The following is a 27,993-nucleotide window of genomic DNA, read 5'->3' as shown; positions in this document are numbered from 1 at the left end:
CATAGAATGATAGAATATCCCGAGTTGGAAGGGACCCACAAGGATCATCAAGTCCAACTCCTGGCACCGCACAGGTCTGCCCAAAAGTTCAGACCATGTGACTAAGTGCACAGTCCAATCGCTTCTTAAATTCAGACAGGCTTGGTGCAGTGACTACGTCCCTGGGGAGCCTGTTCCAGTGTGCGACCACCCTCTCGGTGAAGAACCTCTTCCTGATGTCCAGCCTAAACTTCCCCTGCCTCACCTTAACACCGTTCCTGCGGGTCCTAACACTGGTGATAACAGAGAATAGGTCACCTGCCTCTCCACTCCCCCTCACGAGGAAGTTGTCGACTGTGACGAGGTCCCCCCTCAGCCTCCTCTTCTCCAGGCTGAACAGGCCCAGTGACCTCAGCCGCTCCTCATATGTCTTCCCCTCTAGGCCCTTCACCATATTCGTCGCCCTCCTCTGGACACTCTCCAACAGTTTAATGTCCTTTTTGTACTGTGGTGCCCAGAACTGCACACAGTACTCGAGGTGAGGCCGCACCAGCGCAGAGTAGAGCGGGACAATCACTTCCCTCGACTGACTAGCAATGCTGTGCTTGATGCATTACAGGATACAGTTCGCCCTCCTGGCTGCCAGGGCACACTGCTGGCTCATATTCAACTTGCTGTCTACCACAACCCCCAGATCCCTCTCTGCGGGGCTGCTCTCCAGCGTCTCGTCACCCAGTCTGTACATATAGCCAGGGTTGCCCCGTCCCAGGTGCAGGACCCGGCAGATGTTGCAGAATCAATCAGTAGAAGGCTCCAAACCCTCTTCTTCTGGCAGGTACCTCATTCAATTCCCATCCATTTTTTATTTTTTATTTTGAACTTTCAGCATCTTTCTTTACTGACAAAGAAAGTTACCAAGCTGCTCAGATGACATCAATCTCCCTTCCTCCCCGTGCAGAAATTCCGTATTTCAAAATCAGCTTGTTTTCCCCATTGCTTTATAAGGAACCAAAAGAGATGTCAACCCTGAAAATTTCCTAAGGTTTCTATACGGTTTGACATTTGCCTGTCAATATGAAGAAAGATTATGCATAAGTTATTTATTCTAAACAGTTCTTCAAAATACACACTTAGTGTCTCTCATAGCAATCTGTCTGCTACATATAAGCCAAGCATTTTTCTAACACATTTACAAAATCTGCATCCTGAAGCCTCATTAACTCAAGGAGATAGGAATTACAATAGTTACTATCCCCACCACACAAGGAAATGAAAGATCTGACTCAACAAAGCACATAAGCAGTTAAAGTGTTAAACAGCTGCTGTGCTCTGTGAAAGCTAACAGGTAGAATTCATTTCCTAGAGAAGATAAATAACACTTCATCATCATCAGCCTCTTTATCTCTCTTCCCTAGGGCTTTCATTTATTTTGTAATAAAAGCATCCCTGAAAAAACATCAACCAAGAGTTGTAGATCCTAATTGCCAGAGGTCATTCCCATTTCCAAGGCAGCACAAAGGGGAAAAGATCATCATTAAGCAGCTCCCAGTAACCCAGTGCTACAGGAAAGATAAGCCTATAACTATACTTCTGGAGCTAACTAGCTCCTTAAATACTCTGGCAGATTTGAAAGTTTTCACTGATATTCACTTGCCTTCTTGAACAGGGATTTAGGTGATTTATCCATCATCCGAGGTTCTAGACACTTAAACAGAAGGTCCCAACTGTGCAATTTCTAGTCATTCTGTAGAGGTACATCCATGCACGTTTCTTCTTATATCATACGGAGGATGTCAGTTAGAATAGTCATCATTTCCATCTCTACTAGAAGACACAGTATCGATTTTTCCCTGCTCCAAAATTGAAAAGCATATTGTGTGGTGTTTATCGCAGTGTATATCAAGGGCATGTCCCTCCATTACACTATTTATAAAATACTTAGCAATATTGCAGATTTTTTTTTTAAATCAAAGAATATTTTTATGCAACCTGAATTATAGTAAAAGAATGCAACATGAATTACACTAAAATTCTGTGCTTTCTAATTTCAGATCTTCAACTATCTTTATACTTCATCATTTTTATATTAAAAAAGTCTAATCTGCTACACGATCCAGAGAAGTTGTAGTTTTAAAAAGAAAAATTCCGAATTATAAAACTCATTATGAAACACAGTTAACTGAAGCAGACCTGATCCTGAAAACAACAGAATTCCTACAATAAACAATAATAATAAAGATTCATTGAAGTCCAGTACTCAGCAGTGAACTTCACTTCTTCAAGCTAACAGGTTCCATGAGATCAAATCAGTGATAAATAGTTGCAAAATACAGACAGAAACACCATTTTCCCCCCGCAAGGTGCAGAACCATTCCTTTCACTCATCTGTATTTCAATTTGCCTTTTTTGTTTTTTAACAGTAAAATAAATAAATAATATCAATTACATCACAACCTGTTTCTGGTTTCCACTCTCTTCTCAGCTCTTTCCACACTAAACCCAACAGCCCATACAAAATGCCTGTCTGGTCTGAACAAATAACACTATTTGTCAAGCACTGCACTAGTTCTTGTCAGCCTCCTACGATGTAGTCTGTATCTGTTGAAAACTTTCTGCCAGCTGGATAACTAGATTTTTATTTATTTATTAAATTCAAGAGTAATATATGCACATATTTTGTTCCAGCTATTCATCACAAAGAGGATACCAAGTGGAAATTAATTAGAAACATATGGGTAATCATCATCCCCCCACCCCCCAACCCTTGCTCGGACTTCTCTTTTATGAATCTGTCATTTACTAACACAAGACAACTCAAGGCCTCATCCCTTAGCAACGAGATACTGAAATACTGCCTTAGGTTCATACAGATAGGTTTACATATTAAATAGATAATGTTTTTACGTACAGAGGAAATGCTGTAAAATTTTGATAACAAGCTAAAAATGCAGGTTTTGCCTGTTTGCTCAGCATGTTCATTAATGATATTTTCAAATTCTTGTGCTGCCAACAGCATAAAGTGACATCTCAAAGAAGATTCAGAGTATTTTGTCTTGAGCTAACCTTTAATATATGGTTTTCTACTCATGTATTCTCAACTTCATCTTGGAATGAATTTCAGTTCAGAGCAATAACAGCCAAGTTGACAAACACCAAATGTAAGAATATAGACACATTTTTGAACTGAGCACATTTTACAATAATGACCACACAAGGTAAATCAGCAAAATACATCACAGTCAGTGAATGTGCAGCAAATTCCCTTAATGTTAGAAATCTGAACCAAAAAACACTACCAACAACAAAACACAGAAAAGATGTGGCCTTCATTTCCTTGCTCTAAGGATGGATTTCTCTTCCTTCTCATCTCCTCTGTCATTTACATCTGTGTTTAGCGCAAGAAAAACTGTCATATAAGAGCTGGTAGACTGGTAAGGAGATAAAGGTTGGACAGAATACAAGCGTGCAACAGGCACAATAGGTAAGTCCTTGAAGAGTGCATAGAGTCAGCTGCCATGTCTTCCAGCTGCTCACTTGGCTGACCATATCCAGCTACCAGAGATGACAAAAGCATGGAAATGGAAAAACAAACTAACAAACAACCAAAAAAAAACAACAAAACCCACAAACAGCAAGGTCACAATCAAAAACATGGTTACATTTGACTGTTTCCTATGGAAGCTTTCACTGGTATAAAAAAAAATTAGCCTCAAAATATCAAAGGAATACATGGCATAAAAGGAAAACCAATATAAGATAACTAATTATCAAATAATGCTGTATAGTCTCTATAAAGAGAGACCCATACAGACTCGTATCAGGTTTTATTTAAAATTCATGAACTGTCAGTATACTTCCTTGCAGCAAAGATATGGGATGTCAACAATAGCAACCTTCTGTACAAGAAAAACAAAGCAATGCTATCTGCAGACCAACTGAGGCTCAAAGCATAATTGTATAAACTGTGCAGGCATTATTCCAAGTCCATAGGAAAGAAAGGTGCTGCAATCACATAGCAACTAATACTGGGTGCTCAAAGGCTGCCATCACAACGGGGTTTGTCCAGCATCACACCTGATAATGTATATATGCTGATAAACTGACAGAAGGAATTTTGTGCGTTTTACTACGTTGTATAACTTAAAGATGTATGTAGAAGCACCTTCCAAAGCAACGACTAGAAAGACATCCTACACGGCTGCATCTGAGCCAGGAGCAGCTTGGATTGATGGCAACACAGCTGCTCAGTCTGCTTCTCCTGACACTCACTCTTGGAGCAGCAAGAACCCACTCCATATCCAGCTTTCATAGGGTCTGGGATGATCAGGCAAAAGCATCATTTGATTTCAATGGAACAAGTGTGTGAATATACAGAATGTGATGATGCACATTCAGAGAAGACAAAATCAGGCTAATAGTACCAGTCACTTCAGAAGAAGTGTTGAAAACATAACTTTAAGACACTTCTGAGGAATCCAAATCCAATGTCAAGAAAGACTTTTTGGGAAGATTTGGTTTTCTATTATTAATCAGTTACAGCAAGAAAGGTTCAAACACACACAGTTATTGAGCTGGATAGTCTGTTTTCTAAGATAAGGAACAAAATGCACTCCTTACATAGCCCTCATTTTTGAAATATAAGGCGGAATGGATGGCTCCCATGTTTCCAGGCTCTGCATCAGCCACATAACACAGCCAAAGTTAAGAACCCATGAAGAATATCACCAACAAGGAGTCTATGAAAAGCCATGATAACAAAGCTGTGTGTGAAACATGCTTCCTCAATTAAACATGGAATCCTGGCATCACTGAAAACAGTGGGAGTTCTGCTGTTAATTTCAAATGAGGAAGTATTTTATCTTTTTCTTATAATTATAATGTGGAAGTCCTCAATGAAGTATGAAAGAATGCAGTGCTTAGCAATATTTTATATAAATTGAGTTATCATGCTGCATGACTCTAAGGAAATAAAAGCTTTTATCCTGTTTATATAATGCTTTACTCCTAAATGCCATAAAGCTTACTCTAAATCAACTTACGCAAAATTTTAGAAGTTACAATTTACAGCTGAAAAGTGATCCCTTAAAGAGATATCTACGGGAATTAAAAAATATATATGATTGAAGCTTATTACTTTTATTATTAGAATTACAGCTACAGGGACGGATATTTGTTAAGAGCATCTGCTTCTCATATGACACAACAGATTATGAGTTGGCAACTGAAACACTGATGTTAATTGCAAACATTTATTATACTCCCAGGTTTTACATTTAGCAGCTGTCAATGTTACCGACAACTATAACAGAAGTCAGAAAAAAACAGAATAGTCACTTGCCAGAAGGGCAGCTGGTGCTTGATTTTCTTCTTATTGTTGCTTATTTACTTTTAAAGTTTATTTAAGAACATTCTTTACCTAACTAAAAGAAACTTCTTAGTAGATGTATTCAAAAATATTATGTTAAAGAACACATATTACCTTCAAACTCTGATTTCTTTCATTGTTTTTCAACTTTAGTGAAGCTAGATTGCAGAGAGATCAAAATTTAATAGGCTATCCATTCAACAGTACTCCAAACTAACTCTGAAAAAAAAAAAAATATAATCTAGAACTCTGTAGTTACTTAACCTAAATATTATCAGAAAAAAACAACAAACTCAAATGCTTCAACCTAAAAATATGGTAACAAACTGATGCTGTCACAGTAGTGTCAGCATTTACTTTTAAAAATCATATTTACATGGATTTATAAGTTGAGATATGGCTAAACTAATAATCTTTACCCTGAACAGAGCTGCAGCAGTTGTCAAGACTTGTTCTTAACAGTACATCTCAAAGTGAAAGAGAGAGACCATCCCACAGAAACAATTCTACTTTATTGGAGTGAAGATGCTCTTTGTCTACCTGTCTCATCCACCACTACACCTATAACTACAGTAGCTAATAGTTTGAATACAAATTAAATTTCAGTGCCAACATGCAACCACTTTTTAAGCTACAATGTTTGAGGAGTCAGATATACTGTGTTAATGGCAGACACTTAGCCAACAAAAGCCTTTTTTACAGAAGGGCAATCTATTAATCTCCAACTCCTCAGATCCAACCAAAGCAACTGCAGTAGTGGTAAGGAATCTGTTGCATTTCACTAGCTCCCTCCCTAGGTTTCCTGCTAGTGCTTGCAAGAACCTCTCCCCCTCCAAGTGCCTCTTCAAAAGCAATTGTAGAGGAAAAAGACCATGATATTACACTTATCTGATAGGACAGAAGGGAAGTTTTTTCTCTTATCACACACATCTGGATCCTTACATTCTCAAAGCTATGCTGAAGACCCTTCATTGCCAAGAACAGAACATGCTGTACTGCAACAGAGGACAAGGACAAGAAAATTTAAATGATCAAACGATGCTCTCTCACTCATATTCATCACAGTTGTCTCTGTTAGAGCATGTAGCTTTCTTCCTTTTCCATGTCTATCCAGCTAGTGAGAAAATGCACCAAAAAACTGTCTTTGTTCTGTACTCATCAGCAACTTCTGCAGGAGAAGGGAACAAAGAGCAATTCTCTCCATTTTCATTGACTATCCACAGAAAGCTACACCTCCAGAAAGCTGCTTATATAAACTTCATGAAAAAACGTGAGGGTGAATGATCATCTCATGGAAACTAAACAAAGTGTTTCAAGTTGCTGGTTGACTATAGTCTCCAGGAGCTACTAAAAGAGTATCTACTACATCTACTAAAGATGTCTCACTTGCTGGTAGCTGGAAAAGTAAACAAACAAACAAGAAGGCGTTCCATGTCAGTGATGGGATTTCCCAGGATGGAAGAAGCAGGATATCCTCCCAGGCAGATCTGTCCAACTGTCCTGTGTCAGAAGGACAGTTGGGGATGGGGAGATGTTTACACAGCCGTATCCTTTTCTGAGTTGTGCTTTTTTACTCTGTTTTGATTTTTTGTTTAATTCCCTCCAATATCGTAAACTTACTATTATTTAAAACTTTGAAAACATAATCCTATGTAAAGTGAGATGTGTCTTACAGCATCTTTTAAGCCTTAATCCTTAAATCAGTCTTTAATATTGTGATTATGCACTAGTTAAATAGAGCCTGAAGAGATTTTCTACTTCTTTACATATCTTTTCCCATAAGGGCTATTTGTCTTAACAATTTCTGCTTGTTTTTTTGTGTTTTTGTTTGCTCTCTTTTGTTCTTTTCCTCTCTGCACAATGAATTTTTATTATACTTTTGATATTTCTCAACAGCTTTCTTGTATAACATATCAACGCATCAGACAAAAAAAAAAAAGATACACAACTTATTATAAGGTGATAATCTGCCTGTGTTAGGTGGGCCAGAACAACTTGTCACCCTGGGTTGCAGTTTTTTCCCACTGATACAAATGCATCCTGGATGATATGACACAGAGTGCAGAATCCCAAACTTTCTTGCCATTATTTACAATTGTGTTTGATTGGTGTAATGCTTTTCTTTTAGACTACATCAGGCAACAGCACGTGGCATTTTACGCATGGCTTATTACATTCCTTGTGAATGAACACTTTTAGGAACCTTTCATTGCACTGGCTTATTTCAGACTTTAAAACTAGATCTCTATTTTTTTCCAGAGCTTACATTGCCTGCAGTGACAATAATTATAAGAAGCTAGTGAAATTTATTGTTGCTTTCCTCACACTTATTATTTGCCCCAAATCTGGAGAACAGAAAGCTGAGAGATATTACATTCTTTCAGTGAATCCTGTACTTTTCATCTGCAAATATGCCAAGGTCATTTGTGTTTAATCTTGGATGTCTACTAAATTTGACAGAAGTACTTGCAAGCAGAAACAGTCTAAAAGAAACCCAAAGCTTCCTAAGTGTGCCTTTTGTGTGGAGATTTTATTGCATCAAATGAATTTGGATTTTCAAAGCATACAGGCTCTTCATTTGTACTGTAGGAACAAAACTGACCTGCTGACTGAAGACCCTCTCACACATCACATCTCAATACCAGAGGTATCTTCTGTACAGAAACAGTTCAGTTGTTAGAGCATAAGACAACATAAAAGCTATTGAAATAGCTAAACAACAAGATAGGGAGAAGTCTTCAGACCAAATTCAGAAAATATTTTCAAATAATACATTTCTTCAATTCTACAATCAAAAGCCTTTTTGTTTCAGTAAACCATGGACTAAGAGGCTCAAGAATATAACCTCATGGAAGCAACCTTTATTACTAAAATACTTGCTTCTTCTACAGATTCCCTGCTCTGACATTGTAGAAAGCTTTCACAAAACTGAATGAAGATTCTGTAATTTAGCCCCTGAACAAGCTTAGTAATACGAACTGCTACACATTCCAGTTCTTTTGTATTTACATAATCTTCTCTGAAGACTTCACAGGGAAATTAGCAGATACTTAGTTTGGGTCTTAAAATATTGCTAGTGTATAGGTACATATGGTTTACACAAGAATAAAAACAAATAAAGACACTTATTCAGGACGTACTTCAGGCTTAGTGTCTCAAGTGTTTACTGTATGTTTTTATTGAAAGATTGATTTCCTTTCGTTTCTGTGTACTTTTTTTCTTTTGTACAATCAAGAGGTACTGACATAAAAAGAACAATTTGCCCAGAAACTGCAGGATTGAGATGAGACACAACTGAGCATCTTTGCACTGTGGAGAGCATAGCACGCACAGCTGGGGAAAAGGAAAAACTCCATTCAAATTCCACACCATTCTCCCACTGATATAATGAGCTTAGTGAGGCAAATTTCTCTCTCTCGTTTTTTTTTTTTTTTTTTAAATTTGGTGTCCTATGGAAGGGATGGTCCAAGATAGAGATATTATTTTCTCAGTTTCAAAGAATACCAGGAAGAAACATCATTGTGAGTTCAAGTTACTTCAGTGCTACAGTTAATCATAGAATCATCTCTGAAAAGACCTTCAAGATCATTAAGTCCAACCATCAGCCCAACCTACCGAGTTCTATCACTAAAGCATGTCCACTAGTGCCACATCCACATGTTTCTTAAATACCTCCAGGGATGGCAACTCCACCACTTCACTAGGCTGCTCATTACAGAACTTGACCACCATCTCCATAAAGAAATTCTTCCTAATATCCAACCTAAATCTCTCCCCTAGTGCAACTTGAGACCATTTTCTCCGATAGTGTTTGCCTCTCAGTAGTATTCCACTAACATCAGAATCTCTCACATATGCTTTGGAGGTTAATTAGTTGACGTTCACACTGTTGTTTGTATTTTTAATAACACTTTAGGTAATTTCGTAATTTCTTGCAGTGATCTCAATAGGCATCAAAAATCGAACATCTTAGCATGCAAATAAAAATTTTACATCTGTGTCCTGCGAGAAATCATAATTCTAGCCTTTGTCCCCTCTTTGGATCTACACCAGAGGATAGAAACCTCCTTGCAGAAGGAATAGCTTCCAATATTTCAGTTCAGAGGAAAGTTGCAGTTGTCCGGCATTAATCAGTAACCGCCTAAGCTCTCAGTGTACTTTGCAGCATATACACGCAAGAATTTCTACATGTTATTTTTAACATATAATTTTGACACCAAGCATTCATACAGTTTGTTTCTAGCCTGGCCAAACATATTGCAATGTAAAAGTAATTTTTACTTTATGATGAAGGAAATACTGCGTTCAGGGCATAATGGCACATTACTTATAAAAGTACAACACATTATTACAACCATTAGTTATGAAATAGAGTTTCTTGCATGGATAATCTGAAGTTACTCCCTTTTTAGTAACTAAAATGTCAAAGTTTATAAAGTATGAAACATTACAGAAAATACTGAATGTGGTATTTTTTGGTGTAACTACTAAAATACTTTTATTTACATACAATTTTATTTTTAGTTCAGTGTCTTAAAGGTATTCAAATTGCACAGGAAACTGCAAATATATTCACTGACTGCACAGTAACGATAGAATTTTTCTTGACTGCTCTGAACTACAGTTACACAATAATTCAGTTTGCAAGCAGTGTCAAATCACTTTACCTTCCCATATTTTGCTATGTCTCATGAAAAATACTAGAAAAGTAACCTGATTTCTTTTTCTGCCTCACGTTTGCTAAGTTATGCTCCCACCACAGCCACTAAGAGTTCCTAAAAACCAGAAAAAAATAGACTATAACAATTCCTAGAAACATGATTCAATTCACTAATCATGTAAATTACATGTAATAAGAAAAAGTACATGTCCAATTACTGCGTGGATACTGTAAGAATATGTTGAAAATGTCTTCGTTTATTAATTTTTCATGGGAGTGTTTTGACTTTGGATTTCAGTAGCCTACAAAAAAACAGATCAATTACAGTGCTGAAGTAAACACACATATGCCTTCTGCTTAAATCCTGTCTATTCCTCAGCAAGGAATATGACTCTACATGCCTCTGCTTTACTCAGAGGACATCAGCCAAGATGCAGACAGGCCAAAGAAGATGTGCATTCCCCATTTGTCCAAGATATTTCTCAATGAACCTTCACTGCACAGAAGACCACAGGTTTGGGTTATGGCCACCTATCACAATATGTCCCTTGAACTATTTTTCTTCCTGCATAGTTGCTCTGTCTGCTTCAGTCTTTCATGAGACCACTGCGTACTCCAGACTTTGCCTTACAATCCCCAGGAGCAACATGACAGATTTCTGAAGAACTGCACAACCGTTATCAGTGACCACACAAGCTTTTTTTTTTTTTCCTCCTCCCCACCCCACACGCTTTGTCCAAACTGACCATTTAGTGACAGCAATCTATCAAAACAGCATAAGAGTTTTGGAGGTTAGGTGTTTTACAGAGGATGTCCCAAGGAAGGTTCTACATCCACCTCTGCCACATGTCCCATGACAAGCCTGGGAAGGAAACCTTTGTCACCGTCTGTGCTCTAGTTTGTGTATGAATGTTTTTCACTTCCATACCAGTGTAGCAAATAGCTCAAAATCTCAAAAATGAGCAAGAGGTGTTACCTCATGTAAAAGAGATCTCACAGCAATCTACCGGAGAGGAGAACACCCCACCATAGCACTGTCTGCCAGCACAGAACTCACCTCACCATGTTTCCTGACTTTTCTAACATATTTCCTTTTAAAAATAAAGTGACTTGTCCCAGTTCATAGAAGCAGAAGGATGACCATAGAAGGATGCAGCATGCCAATATTTTGAAGCATCTACGAAATACATCATCAAACGATGACTATTTTTTTCTGCATGGTTCCCTTTCACTGTACGTTTTAGATGTATGCATTTTACCCATAGAAAAAGTGGGCTGTGTTTGTTGACTGACTGCTTATTCAAATTTTCCCCACTTCCTGTACATCTGCTGCACATGCCTGAGAAGCCCTCGCTAGCTTTTCAATACCCACAGTACACCAACACGCTGACTAACAACACATGAAAGATTTCTACCAAATTTCTGCATAAAAAAAATGCAACATGATTTTTTTCCTCTTCAGAACAAATCTGCAACAAGAATTATTTAATACAAGCCAATTGCTCACTTTGAAGGATTTTTTGCTACTGTATCTCTTCCTAAGAAATTGACATCAAATTACTTACTTTCAAGTAATGTTTCACCAAGATTTCTTGGCCAATTTTTTCCACATTGTACGCTCTTAATTGAGTCTGGCCCTAATCCTAAAAGCCACTTAACTTGCCAGCTGCTAATTGCTATGTACAACTCAAAGCCTATCACTTATTGGTACATTTTTTCTTATGAACGAATTGCTGAATCAAACATTTTAGTAATAATATAACATGAAGGCCAAAAGAAGAGGACCTTTGAAGTTCCGTACACTGAGATCTCTTTCTATTTAGGGAAATTCAAGATTTTCTAAATAATATTGCAGAAGAAGCAGCAGATGGAGGGAATCATTTCTACCAGTTGGAGAAAGGCATGCGTGAAACTATTGTGGAAATAAACTTATCTGGGAGCATAACATCTCTACGTATTTTGTCTATGAAGAAGTTTGATCTCTAGACAGGGCCTTACTTTAAGGGCTATGATAGGTAAAAGTTTTAATATACAGCTTGTGTGTGATACCAGGCAAAATCTGATTCTCTATCTGAATCAAGGAATTCTTATTGATCATATTTACTCCTACATTTAGTGTCTTTTTTAGTGTCTTTTAACTGTTTAGACTGTGAACTGCTGGATGCCTCTCTTGGTGTTATGATGAAAGAAATCACAAAATAGTCATCACCAAAATTATTGAGAATTTTATGTTAAAAAAGTACACAAAATTATGTGTCCACATACATACAAAAAAACAGGCAGCAAATCTTAATTCTTACATTAATGTGTAAGCGCACTACCTGTCAGAGTTTCAGGCAGATTTTATAATGAAGAGTCTTGCTCAGGACTGCATATACTTCCCTCTACATACATAATTAAAGTTCCTCCTATTTTTACATCCCATAAATATTCACTGAAGCAAGAGGGAAAACGGAACATTCTTCTCCTACGATGCTGATGGGACCAAGCAGAACTTCATCAGGAATGACTTCAAAGATCAGTTTCTCATGTCAAGAAACAAATTTAAATGATCTTTTGAGAGCCTACTGTTAGCAACTGCACTCTTAAATCATGCATCATTTTTGACTGCTCAAAATACAAGCAAACTGCAGTTTTATTAGAACATTTCAATTACTGTAGTCCTTTTTATTCCTTGTTTGTTAAAAGGGACTTTCCTTTTTAGAATACACTTTTGCATTTGCTATCAGCAATGAAGTCATGTTCAGAAAACAGTTTATTAGACTCCTTCAGTATTCTGTGCTGTCCCAGAGCATGCAAACTAACTGTAAACTCTAAAAAACTTGGCAAGTTTGTCTCACAGAAAGTGTAATAACTACCATTGGTCTTCTGTGCTGGTGGGAGTGCGCTTTGCCTCAATAAGAGGATTTGAATTTAATCCCATATCTGAATCTTATGAAACATTAGTGTCACTTGATCTTTGTTAGAGTTTAAAACATTCTCGTTACCACAATACCTGCAAAACATTGCAAGACATATGTTAACTGTAGACTCATTCTGACCACCTGTCAAAAACCTTAAGCAAAACATGTCAGAAAGTAAGCTGCTGCTGCTCATAAAAATAATTACCCAAAATCATTTACCTTACACTGATACAAAATTCTCATAAGAATGCTTTGGTAAGGATGATATCAGTCAACAGAATAAAATAGACTAATCCTAGCCTGGAGAAAAATCTGCTGAAATACATACAGTGTTGGTATGGGTCCCCTGCACCAACCATTCCTGTCTACAAATCTGCTGTTCTTGAGCTGCATTACTTACCAATGCAGGTGTAGCTGATATGTCAAACAGGGACTATGCACTGATACTGAACACAGCATCACTCCAGCCAAATCCCCACCGGTCTATAGTTGATGAGGAGAGTAAATCTGCAATCTAAGTCAAAACTGTTCATACAACTTAAGTTTGGACAAGGCCATGTGTCTGGGAGTCAGGGAGTTCCTACTAAATCTGTCAGAGGCTGTGACCTCGTAGAGACAAGTCAGGCTCTGCTGGGACTCACCACTGCACGTATCACAACGCATACTGTTCTCCTGCAACACTGACTTGAACTGAGCCCATTTTCTATTCCGCAACATTTCCTCCTGAGTTTTCTCATCAATAAATAAACATACATGCTGTCACCACAGATGCTCTAAATCTACCTAACCTTTCATTATCTTACAGCCACACACACCCTCCCTACCCCAAAAACTACACCAGTGGCAGAACAAACACTGATGGAACGAAGTTATTTTCTGTGTCCAAACACTAGCTGTTTGCATATTAATAGTTAAAAATCTCTCAGCATTGCCACCATAAATCTCTGTTTCAAGTGTTGAAACATACGAATTCATAAATGCAGTATAAAAAACAAAACAAACAAACAAAAAAACATGAATTAGTAGGTGCAGAGAAAGCCAGAGAAATATCTCTGAAGAAAAAACTTTCAGACCCTGCTCAAGTTAAAGTTTGATTCATTAGTTAGATAAAATAGTAAAAACTGAAACCAGCCTGACACATCATTAGTTTGACAATGAGAACACGTATAAGAAATCTGGGAGAATTTGGATTATTCATCAGAGTAAAACAGAAGAAAAACTCGAGCCTTTGTCTGCTATATGCCAGGTGACTGACTAAACTCCAAGTCTATCAGCTGTTTGACAGGACAAGGATCTGTTCCTTCATTAGCATCAACCAGAAATTGCACCCTCTACTTGAGCAACACACACCATGCAGGTGTAGACAACACCTGTACATTCCCAGGATAAATTCTGACTTCAGCAAGTTTGGTGTAGCCACATAGAAACCTAAGCGAGGAAGTCATTTGAGAGCAACCTGCATTTCAGCCCCTTTCTGCTGGGCTTGCCAAAAACCATTGGAAACATGAGTGCCTGCATTTTTTCAATGGAAGGAAGGCTACTGTGAGTTGTGCTCACCAGGAAAGTTCTCTCCATATTTTGAGAACAACTACGTGAGTAGTTCTGAACAAACTATTTTAAAACAGCTTTTTGGCCACTTATCTTTTGATTTCAAATTTAAGCCAAGTAATAAAGCACCTAGCATGAAAACAACTATATGTAAAATAATCTGATATGCGCAGTTTGCATGCATTAAAACACCAGCTCTAAGACTCTTACTTCCTAACTCAGTTAAAATCGAAGTAAACCAGTATACTTCATATGTTTCTACCCAGCTCCGAAGTATCACTACAAAGCACTGAAGTTTTCAAAACCATAAATAAGACAGGATACTTCCCCTGAAAATAAGACTCAAATTGAATAGAAATGGACAAAATTCATATGCATTAACTAATTACTTAACCAGCAGGGGACACAGCTACAGAGGTCCTTCAACTCTGGCCACATGATTACCAACTTCTTTCTTCACCAGAATTTATTCCCTTCCACATATCCTAATTCCTTCCATCAGCTATATCAACATACTCGACAAGAAAACCAAGTATGGGCCTCCTCTTACTCATTTTTCCTAAAAAAGATCTACTGTTTTATGTACTGTTTTCCTAATTGTTCACTGAGCATGTAACAATTTCCAAAGCATTTTGTATGGCCTTCAAATGTTTATTCACAAGGAACATCTGCTATATGCCCACAAAAATCATCTAATCCAAGTTGATCATACAGCAGTGTACAATAACTGATATTACAGATTCATTTATTCACATACTTAAAAAGCTGTACACTTCTATTCGTTTACATACATTATGTTCTCATTTTTTTTAATTCTGTCTCACCATTATTGCTTGCTATATGCAGGTATAGGGCATTTTTGAAATTCAGACTATGATTTTCAAAATACTTTTATCAGGAAGGGTGACCAGGGCTCTCATGGGCATAAATCCCTTTAGTATCAACAGCTCCCAGATTTGTGACAGCAAGACTTTTAAAGAGACCACCAACAAAAATTAAGTTGTGACTCATTGAAAGCCTTTGCATCCCTGAAAATCTCCAAAGGCCACTTCAGAAAAACAAAATATAACCTCCTCAGACACTTAGGCAGCTTTCTGGAAAGCACATGCCTCATCTCTATGTTCCTTTTCATTTTATACCTTTATAACCTTTTCAAAAACAGGACAGTAGCCTTAGCCTTTTTATTACTTACATTAAAATTACTAGTGAATGAGTCATTCCCCTAAATGAAGGCACTTTGTTTCAGTTTCTGCTTTGTTTTTGCAAAAAATGGTTGTGGGAAAGTACAAATATTTAGAAGTTAATGACAATTCTAAAGATAATAACAGAAATAGATCTCAAACATAATAACTAAGACAGAAATAAAATAAGTAACAATGGTGTGACACTTACTTGAGCAAGTATGCCTGTTTCAACAAGAATTAACTCAAGATGCTTACTTATACAAATAGTCCAGTAGCAATATGAGCTCACTTCTGCAAACATGCTCATATGCAATGTTTACTTATCCTAAATGTAAGGAGAATTTGGATCTACAAAATTAAATAAACTGATTTTATAACTGTTACATGAGTATCAATTTATTTTCTATAACACATAACAGCTATGGTAATACAGAGTCAAACTTCCATGGCAATTTCTGTGTGCCTTGGTCAGAAATGTTATCGTAATTACTAGGGAAAAGAAAAAAAATGCCTTTTTTTTAATTATTATTTTTTATCTGGATGAATTCTTTTAGTGAATCCACTGAAATGTAATACTATAATTCACAGCTGCAGTGATAATGACTAGAGAAAGAGGAAACCATTAAGAGACAGCCTTTCTACTGTTGAATGTTACTAATAATCCCACTATCTCATTTTTATGACTGCATATTTTATGAATGATAATCCACTCATTACATATTGCTATAAATATTTTGGTTTAGCAACAGAAATATGCATCAATAAAGAATACAATCTAGAAGCTTTTCTTCTAATGCAGAAAGTCTACTAAAGTATATCACAGCAATATATCACTGGATCCAAGCACTGGGGAACTCTATGAACTATTATTTTTAGCTGGAAGAACTTCATAGATAATTAATATTCTTTCTGCAGTTATAAGCCAATTTGGTCAGGTGCTTGAAATCACACTGAATCTGCCTCATTAATTTGCCTCCCTGCTGCACAATATAGCCTTCCAACATAATAATATTCTTATGGCTAGCATAGCTTTGACCAGCAATGAGAACATGGTAATTTTTGCATCTCAGCGCTACACATAATACTGTATATTGACCAACTTTTGCTATCATTCAAGCTATTACAATCACAGGTGGACACAATCCAAGCTACTTAAGAAATGCGGATGTACCATAAAACCACTGAATTTTAGAAGGTATTTTAACCCATTTGAAACTACTGCCTTTTTTCCAACCCCCCATCTTCATATATGTCAAGTCTATCTGCAATTTTCGAGATTCAAGGCATCAGGGACTCTTAGTCACCTCTGCAATGACCTAAGGCAGATGCCCATCTTTCTTTCTGGAATAGCAAACTTTTATTTATCGTTCTTAGTTAGTGTTCACTGTCTTAGTCTCTTTGTAAACCCATGTTCAAAATTACCTAGTAGTTTGGTACAAGCTAGGCTAGGTGTGATCCCCAAAAGAAATTAGAAGAGATGCATAGGTGGTGGGGTAGAACTGTTTTATGCAGCTGAATTTGTGTAATGAATTAGCTTACAACTGTTGCTAAGCTTCACAAACATAAACTAATACTTCAATGTGGAATGCACTGTGGGATTTCTGCTCTTATTAGTGTGTGCTGCTTTATCACAAGATATTCAGCATCCTAGCTGGCACAGAAATAAAAGATTTTGCCATACTGAAAAGAAGAAAACAAGGAAAGCTGATTTGGGCTGATTTTTTGATAGGATTTCTGAATCTTCGGACTGTTTTGTAAGCACAAGTAACAAAGCCATTATTTCTTATTGATTCATCCTCGATGTCCTTCATTCCCTCCCATGTCAACAGGTCCCACCATTCTGTACTCCAGCAGCATCTCAAAACATTTTCTTTCTCTGTTTCTCCTATTGTCTTACGTCCTGCCATATCAATAAAAGACAGCAGATGTCTTCCCTATACTGAAGTTGTGCACAAGCTGACCAGAAGGCCAAAATGTTCAAATGCTGACAGACCATTCAGCTACCGCCAAACAGAATGGATAATATCTGAGTTTTCCTTACCTTTCTACCAGTGTCTCACTCTATTACAGAGTTGACGATTTTCACCAAAAAAAAAAAAAAAAGGAAAAAGGCAAGAATTTACTACTGTTGACACCTTAGACTTCTGCTACATTAATCTAAAACAGGGTTCCTGTCTAAACAAAAAAACAAACAACAAAATCAAAACAAAAAACAACCCCAAAACATAAAAACTACTCACATTCTTGAGTTTACACGCTAATGTGACCTCTCAAAGCTCAGAAGCAAAGGTATTCATTTACTGAGCAAGAACAAATCTTTTTAGGGCAGATCATTCAGAAAAATAACGTGTATGAGTAAGAGTAATATCGGCTTCTTATTTATGACCCCACTAGAGCAGTTGCTCTAAAAACACACAACAGCAGTAACAGACAAAATCTCTCCTTATTAATAACCTTTTCTTCTTATACAAATATTTAAGTGTTCTGAAAATTTTATTCTCATTAAAAATGTCTTTTAAAAAAAGTACATCTAAAGATCACCCTTATTTCCAGTAAATCCAAAATACAAGCTTATAATACTTGGCCATTAAAACATTGCTAAAATTTATCATGGAGTTGTTCAAAAGCGGAAGAAAACTTAGCAAGTAGACCTATTTCTTCTTTTAAGAGCTCAGTGCAAAAAAGGTGTCCTGGATTTTCCAGGTAGCTCAGATATAGAAAGAAGGATGTTATTTTTAAGAAAGACATTTGATATATACTTTCTTGGTAGCAGCTTGGCTGAACTGAGAACAAAACAATATCACTTTAGTCTATTAATGCTGTTCAAGCCAATAAACTGACAGAAAAGCACAACAATATTTTCAATTCAGGAACTGCTATAAAGAACTGTCCATTACAAATTTAAGTACTAAGTTCTTCCTTTCTGTTTGGGTTAGTAAAAAAAATGGATGCAGATTTTTTTTTGTTGTTGTTAAAAATAATGATAAAATATGTAGCAGAGAATCTCTGAACAATGCATGAGTCTGTACCATATTAGCCTGAAAGAAGAGCTGACTGTAATATTATTTTTTTTACTTCTTGAAAGCCCTACGCTGTGCCCACAGCTATTCAAAATAAGCAGGAGAAGTACTCCTAGAATACGTAGTTCTGGGGGAGGGATTTGGAAGGAAATTAATTCAGAGCTCTGTCTCTGAAAGTATAGGCCAAATGACTGGTTTGGATTTGTTTGTTTTCCTGAATGATATTATACCCCTTTATTCCAAACTGCATTTAACAGGTAAAAACATCAATTCATTTTCTTCCACTTAAAAACATTCTTACACCTCTTTATGACTCTGCAGTAGAATCCTTCATTAAAGTCTTTGGGGAAAAAACAAATATAAACCTTTATGAATAGGGCTTAGACATCTGATGGCAAATACAACAGCAATATAATGTAGTACTTGAAGGATAAAGTAATAGAGAGAGACTGAACCTTGACAAAAATTAGCAATTAACCATGGATATTATCATAGAAATATAGCAGAAGGGAACTATTTGTAGCTATCTCTTAGAAAAATAAGTGCCCAGTATGTAAAATGTAAGGGGGAAAAGCAAAACAAGTGACAATGGACATACCTTTCAAGTATGATACAAAATAGCAATAAAATTATTGCTTAACTTACATTATGTATTCTGGACAACTACATAATATACATTCAGCATTCTCCCTACAGACCTAAGGAAATTGTATAGTTTATGGGGACATTTCAGGATTACGTGTTAGAGCATTTTCGTCAATCCACAGCCTGTCTGGTCTTTACGGCAACACTGATACATATACAATTCAGCTCCCTGCAAGGAACAGAGCAGAAACACATTGCTTGGCTTAAAAGCACAGTGTCCTTAAATAAGCCCTTCTTCTGCCATGGTAGAAGAGCAAGGGCATTTGCATCCAGCAGCTCAGGATCCACCACTTTATTCATGCTTGTTTAAACTTCTCCAAATCCCAAAAGACCTTGACAGAGCAGAGGTCCAGCACATACTGCTGAAGGACTCTCAAACCTTCCCTTCATACCATATTCATAATAGACCTCACCAATGCCTTCTGACTCAAGAACATCCCTGAGGGAAAAGGAACCTTCATCCTTTCTGCACAAGCAGAACAGGGGCAAAGTATAACCCATCATTTAAACAGGCTGCTGTTTGTGTTTGCGGTAGTTCTGACCCAGATGCTTGCATGCTCATTTGAGGGAAATAATGGCTTCATAACTTTTATTTATTTATTTTTTCCCCCAGCAGTATCAGTATTAGATATTCCCCAAACAAACTTATTGCGCAAAGTAGAAATGCCAAAGAATTAAACAAATTAGCTCTGGCAACACAATAAGAACAATAGGGTTAATTTAATCAGCTAAGAATCAGAATAAAAGTTGGACTCTCTCCAGTTCGACCAACAGCTGTTCTAACAGATTGTTTACCATCTTCACTGTGCCCTTGCCTAGATCAACTTTTCTTTGGCTTCTTTACTGAACAAAGAGATGGGGTTTAGCTCTCTAATGAAAAAAAAAAGTCTAACACCTCTAAGCTGCATACGATCTAGGAGAGCTAACCTATGACACAGAGCTCATTCCACCACGTTACTCTGAACTTCCTAGGATTTGAAAAGGCTTTTTCACTGTTGAAAGAAACTTAATAGAGACAAGTTTCAGCGACGTGATAAAATTAATTCCCACCTTTCCACTTCTTGTCATAAATCTCTTGACTTACCAACAGTCTTTCTCCAAGTCTAGGAATTTGTGGTAGTGGAGGGGAGAAAGTACCAAAGCAGAACAGCACACAGCCCCAAGATGCCATGTGTCTACACTGCTGAAAGTGAGAAACTCTAAAGCATCACTGTTTAATAGGTCAGACATTTGTCTATTTTAATGGGCCAGTTGTTTGGTTGTTTTCCAATCAATCCTCAAGAGAGAAAAAAATAAAGAGATCAAACTAACCAGGCTCAACTGCTTGTATCAACTTTGTGAAACTCAATTCTAAGGTGGATTTTGAAAGTTCATGCATTGCTTTTTGCTCACATCTACTGACTTTCCCCTCTAAACTGAAAGGGAAGAACGAAATTTGTTGAATAAAGCAAAAGAGAATATCCCCAGTCAGAAAGAATTCACAAGGATCATTGAGTCCAACTCCTGGCTCCACAAGGAACTACCTAAAATTAAACCGTATGTCTGAGAGTGTTGTCTATATACTTCCCGAACTCTGACAGGCTTGGTGCCATGACCACTTCCCTGGGGAGCTTGTTCCAGTGCCCAACCACACTCTTGGTGAAGAAGCTTTCTCTAATATCCAACCTGAACCTCCTGACTAAGCTTCATGCCTTTCCTTTGGTTCCTATTGCTGGTCACCAGAGAGAAGAGATCAGCGCCTGCGCCTCCACTCCCTCTTGCGAGGAAGCTGTGGACCGACTAAACACTGTCACCCCCCATGTTGATACAAATCATCATCCATTGCTTAAGTTAGATCACTCTGACTGGCACACAACTGAATATTTTTTTTTAAAACTCAACCCCAACTCTAGAAAGTCAGTTGTTTTTGTTTGTTTGTTTTAGTCACTATTTATGACTTTCTAACCAATTTATCTATAGAGATGTAGGAGTGTGAAATTTATATGTAAGTCACCACTATGTATTAAATGCACTAAATGGAAATTCCTTCTCCATTGAGAACTTTATAACTAGGGTAATGAAATTTTTATCAGGTTGTAACTCAGAAGATTACAAGACTGGTAGCACATTACTCCAAAAATCAAATCTGATTAATGTTTAATTGTAGCAATGAGCAGAGGTATTAATTAGGTGTGCTTTCTATGACTCATATATAGCTATTAAAGCAAAAGAAAGAATAATTTGAAAATTAGCATAAATAGAATGGTATAATTGAGTGGTATATTATAATTAAACTGAATGGACCTTGTGAAAATAATAGAAAATGTCATCCAATATATTAATTTTGATATATAATGCAGTTTCAACAAATTTTCTAGCAATCAACTCTGACATCTTCTCCTCAGAATATTTTTTTGCAGAAGCCAAAGGTGTGAATTAAAGATTCATTTGTGTTTTTCAATGAGAATCACAGGACAGATCTTAAAAGAAGTATATCCATTTGGTTCTTATCATACAAGTGAAGAATTCATGCATGTACCCAGAACAAAGAGGATCCCAGCTAAGGCTCTAGATTTGTATATTTAAAAAAAATGTTGCAATTAAACATGAAGCTCAATACATTTTTACCCTGCACTTTGTTTTATTAATGAACGATCCTCAAAGTCACACCAGTGTTAGAAATGTTTCAGAACTGCACTTCTGCAGTGAGAAAGCGCTTTCTGCTAAGTTGTTTACTGAGATGTGGCTAGGCATCTTTTTTTTTTCTGCTAATTCCTCTTCCTACAGCCTTGCCACAACGGTTTTGTTTCCAATATCAGAAGATTCAACTTACAATGAATTCCTTAAAAAAAAAAAAAATGAAGTAATATTCAAACAAACAAAAAACAACACACAAACAATAAGCTCCTAGACTTCAAGGCATTCCATAAAAGGTTTAAAACATGATGAAGAGGCAATAATATAGAATAAAATGAATCCACATTTTAATAATCTCATGCTAATTTTATGCCAACATAACAAGCCATGGAGATCTGCTTTTGACATGAGCTACACTTTCTAAATTTATTCTAAGACAGAAACAGGAATTAGCTTCTACTGCTCTGGAATAGCAACAGAAAGTGAAACAAATTCATAATCTTGTGTCTTATGAAGGAAAAACAGAAAAAAGCATTCAACAATGTTTCCTGTCTAGTTCTATTATTTGTATGCAATTTCTTACAATTGCATTTCTTGCACTCATTACAAGGACTAATTTTGTAATAAAAGACAATACAAGTAAACGGTTTTAAGATTTTAAAAAAAATAATTAAAAAGTGAACAGGGCAGTGATGCAACAATAGAAACTTCTTTGGCTTCCTATTTCCATTTAACACTCAGATTAGTATCTTAAACTAAGAAGCTGCATGTCGACCAGCTGACTCTCTGGATTACCTAACTCTAATGCTGGAATCACTTATTTTTCTAATTGTGGACAGAGTTATAATGCAAATTTGTTTCTGTTTTAAATTTACATTTATTAAAAGCTGTAAGTGCTCACACACACAGGTTCTTAATAAAAGATTGCTGTTTTGCATTGAGTATATGTTGAACCAGAAATATCTTGGAAATTAGGAAAAAATATGATGATGCAAGTTTATTGACATTCACCACCAAAAAACATTTTGCATTGTTAAGAAACAATGAGACTTAATATCAGCCATTAAAAGATTCTCCAGTTGGAACCCACAGCTATTTATTTTATATTACTCTGAGTATGTAAGGTGAGGAAAAATTGACCAAATGTTCTGTATGAACAGTGATGTAAGTTTTCTCTGTTTACACTTACACCATCACAAATGTCCTCTTAAATGCAGATAGCCAGTATAAACAAAAAACGACAACTTAGTTCTCTAATGTTAGAATCTTAAACTACTTACATAAGGAATTTGTTATAAACTGGGAATAAAATGGGGACTTGCAGCTGGCTTTTAAGTTATTTATTCTTAAACCATAAAAGTCTTAAAAAAAATCTTTCACATATGTACTAATGTTTCTAATGCATTCATTTTTGGTTAGAATTGCTAAATCTCCTGGAAGTTTTATAACAAATGACTGATACAGAGGATCATTACAATGCTTAAATTTTGCAGAAGGTTTTAATAAATCAAAGAAATATGATACATGATACAGATTTAACATACCTTAGGTGACTGAAATTAGTACTACAAAATACATAATCCTGTTTCACAGCTAGGGAAAATACCCACTACAATGTATCAGACAATGTTTCATCTAATTGCTCTGTCTTTTCCATCACTATGGTGCTTTATCATCACGTCCCTTGTCACTTACCCTGATTTATTGAATTGTGCTACAGAAATGTACTAAATTCTGTGGTATAAAGGGCTTTAGAGAAGTTTTTGGCATTTGTAAATGTACAGTGGGTTCTAGGAAGTGCAAGTATGCCATGTTGCATGTTAAGAGCTGGTGCACTGTGACATTTTTCTTTTTATATGTACCTGATGTTGTGCAACTGTTGCAGTGCTCTCCAAGTTCCTTGCCTCCTGCACTTGTAAGGAATTTTAGAAACAACAAATAGGACTTTACATTTATTTTATCAAGAAATAAACACATTTCTTTCACAAACAATAAATAAAAAAAATAAGAACTTTGGAAAACTATTTCCTTCCCGATGTATAACAACAACAAACTTTTACAGTTTTAGAAATACAGAAAAAAAAAAAAAAGATTCACTCACCAAGGCAAGTCAAAAGATGACATTTAAATCTTCAAGCTACAATGTGGGAGTCTGGATAAGCTCCCTATCTGAACTAGGTATGGAAAGAATTGGAATCCTGATTTCTTGAGTCCCTCTGAACTTAACACCAATTGATGAGTGGTGCCAAAGGAGGAGTTCTTTCACCTTCGCTTGTAAATTCTAACTAACCTTTAAAATTTTCCAGCTTCCAGTTTCCGTTGAGAAATGAACTGGAAAAACATTTTCTAACTTACACAATACTTATACCTAGATCAGATGTTTGATCTTTCTCCTGAATCTGATTCCTGGCAGTGAATGGGAACACATGGACAGTAGAGGTTAGTTAGTACACCCAACTATTAAACATGTAACCCTTGCCTTGCATCTAAAAGGGTAAGATTTTGTGGTTTTAAATTGTATTAGATTAAAAAAAAAAAAAGTTTGAAAACCTACATAATGTTTTTCCTGAGATGGGTGCACACCCTTCAAACAGAAGAAAACCAAACACCAACATATCAGCATTCTACCCTGCACATTTATAATAATTGAGCCAGCCAAATAGTAGACAAAAAGCCTGCTACCTTCCTTAGTAATCAGTTGAGCTGGTTTTATGCCTTAAGAGGCAAAACACTGCTGTCAGTAGGACCAAAGGGACCCTGTAAGGCAAAAGAAATGAATACCAGTTTCTTGCATTTATTGCACAATTTAGCATAGCTTAGAACCACTCAAGCCCACAGAGAAGCCTAGTGGGGTGGGATGGAGGAAAGGCTTTACTGCCTTCTCTACCTCTTGAAGAAGGAATGAGTGCTTCCAGGAATATTCCTCACTTTCTCTGCACTCATCACAGCTAAGTTACTTGCTTGTGGTTAGGAACTCTCTTGCAAGATAAAAATTGCTGAAAAAGCAATTAAAAAAAATACTCCAAAGTATAAACGTGCAAAATTCAGATACAGAAATCAATCTCATTTATAATTTCAAAAAATACTAATGATGCACGGAATGTTTTTGATAACCACTTCATGTGTAGCATGTGTGTGGGAGAACATGATTCACAGAAGACCATTTCTCTGTCTAGATTTTTAACATTTCTCTATGCTATAGGAAAAACACACCAAAAATCTCAAATATTTTCATATTTGAGAAAAGAAGAAACTATTGGGAACCAATTAGGTTTTCCAGCAAACCAGAACTGTTTGCAACCAGTGGCTCTGAGGGTCAAATGTAAATAAATTCGTCATGCACTAGTATTCTCAATATTACACCTGTCTCAGGGGATAGTGAAGATTAATATGTTAATTAGAAATGCTGAACAACACTTCCACTACAAGACAGATAAAATGACCATCCTGACATAGCCACAACAATGATTTTATTCATTATTTTTTCTTCCAGCTCAATGAAAGGACACATATTACCAGCCTGTATTATTTACATTTTGATGTAACAGAGTAAATCCATGACCTACCGTTGTGACTGCAGAAGTGCAAAATAGCTGGATGAAGCTGCACAACTGAAGTTGGGGAACAGGGGGATAAAAAGTATAATTAAAGGACAGGGTGACAGAACTAGGGGAGTTTTACCTTCCTCATCGCAAAAGCATGCTCATCTTGTACTGCATGTGGCAAGGAAAAGAGCATAGACCACAATAGCTGTCACTGCAAAATGCTAACCCAAACCCCAAGTCGCTTCATTTTCACTTCACAAGTTGTTAAAGATGCAACATGACTTGTGCTCAGGGCAATACTTTGCCTTCGCGCCAGAGGGAACTCCATAATACATCCTACCGATAAAGGCAAAGGCAGAGATTCAAGATTTAGTCCCAGAGAACAATGGCAAAATGATAAAACCTCATACATGCTTAAAGCGTAGTGAGCTTAAACTAATACGAACCCTAAATTGTGATAGCCATTAATAGCTAAAGGAGATTTTTTAAATCAACATTCTGCTAAAAGCATTAAAAAGCCTTAACATAAATAATTACTAATGTTAACAGACTCATTTTTAGAAAGGAAACAGAAAAGGTTAATGCCAGTGATTTGTGAACTTTTTTTTTAAAATCTTTTAGATAATCCGTATGCGCTATTGTGACAAGAAAACTTAAACCAACATTTCACACCAGCTGCACAGCTATATCTTCAGCCAATGAACTAGCCAAATAGCTCAAAAACCTGAAAAGTAAATTCACATAAATTGTACACTATTCTTGCAACATAATCAATTGAGTTTTGAATTTGGGTTACTTTGGATTTACACCAGGACAGTTTGAATTACCTCACTACTCCCACACAGCCATCAAAGCAAACACTCGCTAACATTTGAGAGGTGGGCGAAGAGGCAAAGTTAGTTACATCACCACCACCCTTTTTTTTTTTTTTTTTTTTTTTTTTTTTTTTTTTTACAAACTGAACAGGAGGCCTGTGCCAGCAGCCAGCGAAGAACACACTAGTAGTCCCTTTGCTTGGAGGGTGAACAGTTCTCAGATGTACGAGTTTAACTTGATTTCTAGACCACTGACTGGCTAGCATTAAACACGAGGGGATGTGGATACAGCAAAGGGAGAGCGGGTTCTGCCTTGTGCTGCTGTAGTCTTATAGCCTGATGACAATAAAACCAACAGATACAAAAAGAAAACACGGAAAAGGGAGAAAGTAAGCTGCTGAAAAGTATCTTTAGAAATGAAAACAAGGAGCCTCACTGTGTTGAGATCTAAACATTCACCTTAAGTCACTCCTGGACCTAAGCCTTCCAGTTAAAAACTGCGAAATAAACAGGACTGTACCACTTAAAGGAACCTCACTACACCCATTACATACTGGCAACAGTAAATACCTGTAGGTAAGTTTAGGAAAAATATACCAACGTATTCTCCGTGGCATTCCTATTACTGATAGGAACATAGTTTGGTCTTGAAAGCATAAATTAACAGGGCCTACCTACATGACTGTGTCCAAGTCTGGGGCCCCCAGAAAAAGAAGGATGTTGATCTGTTAGTAAACGGGTCCAGAGAGGGGCTAAAAGTTGATCAGAGGGCTGGAGCATCTCTCCTATGAAGAAAGGCTGAGAGAGCTGGGGCCGTGCAGCCTGACAAAGAGAAGGTTCAGGGGTGCCCTTATTGTAATGTTAAAGAGGGCTTATAAAAAAGATTGAGAGCAACTTTTTGCTCAATCAGATAATGACAGGTCAAGGGGGAATAGTTTTAAACTAAAAAAGGTGATATTTATATTAGCGGGTGGGAGGTCCTGATAACGCTGTTGCACATTAAACCAACTATTCCTTATGTTATCTTAACAGACTGTTACTATATACTTTTTATACACTTTTTTTTTTTAACATATATATACTTTCAATACATACAACCTGTATATATTAAAAGGCTGTTTTCACATCCAGTCACTCTGTGTCTTCTCATTTATGAAGAAAACAGTGCATTCTTTCACTATATTATTTGGAACAAGATGTTAATTAAACCAGAGTTTCCTTCACTGTCTACCTAAATTGCTTACCTCCTTTTCAAAAGATCACCCAAAACTGGACATGCTTCTCCAGCTCAGGTCCCAGCAGACTGAAGAAACAATTAACTTTGCCTTCTCTGTCATTCCACCTGTTGTTAATACATCCCAGACCAATTCCTGTCTTTTCTTGCAGCAAATTGTAATCAGCTGTAACTTCCCAATCTTTTCTGCAGAACTGCTTCTTGGCCACAATTATTCCCCATTTTATAGCTGTGCATTTGATTTTTCCATCTTATGAACAGAGCTCTGTACTTTCCTTTGTAGAAATTCCTCTTCCTGATTTCAGACTATTTCTCCCCTTTATCAAGATTATTTTGAATTTTAATCAGTTCTCCACGGTGCTTGAAACCTCTGTCTCCCCTCCTCCCACACTAGCACAGCTTGTTGTCATCATGCACCCTACTACAGCTGTGACAAGGAGACATGCCTGCATTTCTTGAGTTTGAAAGTGCAGTGAAAA

General features: G+C 36.7%; 1 protein-coding gene and 1 long non-coding RNA gene across 36 annotated transcripts in view; both read right to left on the bottom strand.

Annotated features, from left to right (window-relative positions):
• Window positions 1-27,993, bottom strand: part of NRXN1 (neurexin 1) — a 725,132-nt gene that overhangs the window by 182,639 nt on the left and 514,500 nt on the right. The window lies entirely within an intron of this gene.
• On the bottom strand, window positions 2-27,516 carry LOC308191500. Its single transcript, XR_013948069.1, has 2 exons — window positions 25,602-27,516; window positions 2-24,916 (listed from the first exon to the last, which is right to left on the bottom strand). It is a non-coding gene; the product is annotated as an uncharacterized lncRNA (long non-coding RNA).

Source organism: Anser brachyrhynchus (genome assembly GCF_964034855.1).
Source record: "Anser brachyrhynchus genome assembly, chromosome: 3".
Lineage (NCBI taxonomy): Eukaryota > Metazoa > Chordata > Aves > Anseriformes > Anatidae > Anser > Anser brachyrhynchus.
The sequence above is the reverse complement of the archived record's forward strand: the minus strand, read 5'-3'. Positions and strand labels throughout refer to the sequence as shown.